Source organism: Mastomys coucha, unplaced genomic scaffold (genome assembly GCF_008632895.1).
Source record: "Mastomys coucha isolate ucsf_1 unplaced genomic scaffold, UCSF_Mcou_1 pScaffold9, whole genome shotgun sequence".
NCBI lineage: Eukaryota > Metazoa > Chordata > Mammalia > Rodentia > Muridae > Mastomys > Mastomys coucha.
The window spans coordinates 74,377,931-74,382,691 of NW_022196915.1; positions in this window are offsets into that span (position 1 = coordinate 74,377,931).

The window sequence follows — 4,761 nt, forward strand, 5'->3', positions numbered from 1 at the left end:
TGGGGTCTTGCTACAATGCAGTCTAATTTTCTTTTTTTTCTTTTTAATCCTCACTCCTGCACTAGAGAACCTGTTGACTGACTGAGCAGGCTTGGTCAGAGTATGGAGTCCTCTCAGGATATCACGAGTTTTCATTTTTTTTTTTAAATATTTTTAAATTCACAATTGCTATCCTTTTACCTAGTATCCTTTTGTCTTATTAACTTTTTTATTATTCTGATAAAACATCATGACCAAGACAACTTATAACAGAAAGATTAACTTGGTTAGGTCTATATGGTACAAGATGGTCCCATGAATATCATGGTGGAGAAAGTGGCAGAATGATGGAACCAAAGCTGAGAGCTGCCATCTTGAAGGAGATGCTGAGAATGGTGTGGACTTTTAACACCACAAAGCTCACTTGCAGTGACATTTCTTACTCAACAAGCATACTCCTCCAAAATGCTTCTCAAACAATCCCACTAACCTGGGACCCAGTATTCAAACATGTGTGCCTTTGGGAGAAATTCTTACTCGAACTACCATATATCACTCACTCCCTATTCCCGTAGGCTCCTGGCTTTATCATAATGCAAAATGAATTTGATTTCAACCTCAAAAGACGTTCTCCCCACCCCCAATAACCTTTCTGTCTCAATGCAGTTTAAAAGTTTAGGCTTCTTCTGAAAATCAAGGCAATCTCTCAGTTTTAACCCATGTAAAATAAAAGGCAAAGTTATGATACAATGGCCCAGAACATGCATTACAATTCAAAAATAGAGGAAAGAGGCATAGTGAAGAAATATGGGAACAAAGCAAGACTAAAACAGGAAGGGAAAATTTCAAATCCTGTAACTCCGGGTCTGATGTTAAAAGGCTCAGATGGCTCTGTCCTTGTAGCTTTGCTGACTGTGACATACTTTTCTCTGTGTTGGGCTGGTTCCACTCCCTATACACAGTTCTCCCTGGAAGATATGCCACGGGCTATCACCTCGAACATTTTGGGGACTATATTTTCTTTTCCAGCAAAAGCATTGGCTTAATTTTCTGATGCTTTTGTTTTTTTTTTTCTCACAAAATTCACAGTTTACATTTCTTTTTTCCATGCTTGCTCTTTTTCTCTCAGACCTGCACAAAAATGATCACTAATAACCATGTGACAGACTCAGTATTAGGTTCTCTTGAAACCTTCTCTGCCACGGATAGTATTCCAAAACTCTTTGATTTGCCTCAAGCAGGTTCTTAGGACTGGTGCACAAAGCTTCTTTGCCAAAATAGCCCAAGAATGCTCTCTATCCCAGTTGCTAATATTGTTGACCTCTACACCCTCTCAATTTGGGTCTTCATAGTCCACTTTGCTCTCAGCACTACTGTCTTCCAAGTTCTTACTTAAACGACCCATTAAGCCCCACTTACAGCATTTAACTGCTTTTCTAGTCCAAAGTCACAAAGTCTTCCACATGGCTCCAGTTCACATCATGGACAGGCCGGTGTCAGCAATCACCTACTTCTTTCATAATTACTTTTCTATTCTTTTGATGAAATGTCATGGCCAAGAAAAGATATGAAGGAGTTTAATTTGGGGCTCATATCTCCAGACAGTTAGAGAGCATGCTCACCATGGCAGGGAACATGACAGCTGGCAGTCAGCATGGCACAGAAGCAGTAGCTGAGAGCTTATATTCAGATTCATAAGCAGAAACCAGGGACACTGACTGTGGTTACTGCTTTGAAATCTCAAAGCTCAACTTGAGTGACATGCTTCTTCTAAAAGACGAAACCTACTCCAACAAGGACATACATATGAATCTTTCTCAAAACAGCTCCAATAAGTGGGGACCAAGTACTCAGATAGATGAGCCTATGAGGGCTAGTCTTCCTCAAACCACCACAGATGTTTTTGCTGTTGTTCTTTATCTCTCTCTGTCTTATGAGATTGAATCCAGGCCCTTATATATGATGCTCTTTTGTCCTATCGCTGAGCTACATTTCCACTCGGTAAGCCATGTTCTAACATTAAATGTCCTAGTTGCTTCAAGTATAAAATCAGTGGTTTGATATTTATATTATCACAATTTAAAAATACAAATCAAATTCTGGGCCTGTGGCTAAAGGAATGTCATTGTCATTGTGAGAGAAAAAGAAAACTGAAACTTACTGTATGTAAAAGGAGGATAGCTATATGGTAGCAGGGAGTAAGTAAGGATTTAATCTAAAACATTGTTAAACTAGTGGGCTTTTCTTATGTAATCAAGAATACTGTTTGGATTGAAAAATGGGAGAATAAACTGTTAGGACCACTTCATGGCACATTTAAAATTTCAATGACAACAATAACTAGTGTCATAAATAATTTCATTTGTGAAAAAAATAGTAACCTTATTAAATTTCTAAAGTTTAATTAATTATAGATACTTAATATACGATACCTACCACATGGACACACAGTAATGTTTGGTAAACTGAATAGGACAGACAGACATATAGATGAAATAAACTGGGGAAATTAGTGCCTTTGTATTTTCATATTTATAAAGTTTACATAAGAGGATCTTAGAAAGGAAAAGTAAATTGAAGAGAAGCAAAGACTGCCTATCATATTGTTTTGTATCAACTGTATACTTTTAAGCTGTGAATAGAAACATTCTTATTGACTTCTAAGTCAATAAGACCAAAAACAATGTTATCCTGAATATCATCTATTGACATCTCACTATCTTTTCCCCAAGTTTTCAGCATGAAAAACTTTGTGTATGTGCATTTAAATCGTGCCTACATGCCAAATATATCAGCAAATGTTTAGAATAAGACATATTTGGCAACATTATCCTCATAATGAAATATCTACCACATGGACACAGAGTAATGTTTGGTAAATTGAATAGAATTGACAGACATAAAGATGAAATAAACTGGGGAAATCAATGCCTTTGTAATTTCATCTGTCATAAAACCCAACATTAGAGATGGCAGCTATTGCCTCAAATCTCTCATTGCTGATTTAATGTGAATGTAATCTCTTATGCTTTTCAATTTTATAAAAAAATAAAATAAAATAAAATAAAATGGGCTCAAAGTAAATTTCAGAAACAACTTGCTGGCTCTCATATGCAAATTCCTATACTACCACCAGTTTTATCAGTCCCTATAACATCTGTTTCATATGTTACAGTGTAAAGATTTTTTTTAGTTAAACCTTTTGTCTAATATGTATTTACTTTTCTACAAAATTTATTCACATGATCAAAATTCTGTTTTAAATAGTTTATTTTTTAATTAAGATCGAATTTACCAAACCACTTTCTGACTTCTTTGATTGCTTTTTTCTCTGAAGGGTGGTAACTGCACACACACATACTCACACTTCTCTTTCTTGCATATAATTCTGTCATTCTCAGATAACTTTCTCTCTTCCTATATCCTGTTGACTGAGAGGACACTTTGAGACACTATTAGACATATTTTTGAGAGGGACACAGAATAGAAATCACTTCTGTTTTGAGGTCTTCTAGAAGTTTCTAGGCTTAGTATAGGTCCTGGTTCTGTGATACCCTTGAAATATTAATTTTTATTAGGTAGAAGGTTCTTAAATTTTGTTTTCATATAGGCCTTACACATCATAATGCATATTTGTAAGGGACTCTGTCTCCTTGACCATTAATTCTGTGCTAATTATACAGAGGTAATATTTGCAAAATGAGAAGCTGAATATTTTTACCTAGCTCAGTGTACACTATTAGGTTCAGAGAAGTTCATTTACATTGTGTGATACCCTTAAAGGAAGGCAATTCAGAGGCTAAGTGGGATGACTCAGTGAGTAAAGGTGCTTGCATGCTTCCAATCTGAGTTTGCTCCCTGGAACTAACTGGTCCAACTTGTCCTCTGACCTCCACATGCAGGTATGCCATGGTCCCACCAAAAATAAAATAAATGTGATGAGAAATAATTTAAGTTTAGGGGTTTATTACAGGAAGAAAAGTAGAAATATTAAGAGCTATTATGTATAAATATGTGACATTTGAAAATTATTAAAGATTGATTTGAGTATATTCTATCTGAAAATTTGCATATTTTCATTCAAATACCCAGGAAAAAAAAGATGACAGATCTCCATTGCCAGTCATTAGGAATAAATTTACTTAGTAACTTTTTATGCTTTCTTGCACCACTGTCAGCTCTCTCATCAATATTTGCTTACTACTTGTGTGTAAACACACCGTGATAGACAGAGTATTATGGGAGCAATGTGGATATTTTGTAATAGTAGACTGCTTTAACGTGTGTATGTAAATTCAGTAGAAAGGCATCCCATGTATTTGTGTTTCATGTATCCATGATCTGAGCTGCCCCATGGAACTGAAGAACACGCTCTTTCACAGCTATGCTTTGATTGCATTTTCTCTCATCTGCCAAAATGTAATATGTTGAAATTAGTCTTCAACGAGAATTGCTTATTTCTTCTTTTTCTTCTTCTTCTTCTTCTTCTTCTTCTTCTTCTTCTTCTTCTTCTTCTTCTTCTTCTTCTTCTTCTTCCTCTTCTTCTTCTTTAATTGTTAAGAAAGACATCTTCCAGGGGTTCAAAATTAGAGTCTTTGTGAGACTTCTTATTACAATCAAGTCAACTTTATACACTGTTCTTAATGCTTCTTTTACTGATAGTACAATCAAGCTTGCTATTTTCTAAAACACTGGACCAGCATTCAAATTACTAGGGATTGGCTTTTTACTAATTTACCAGTTCCTTGGGATTGTGTTAAGAGTAGTGTGTGTGTGTGTGTG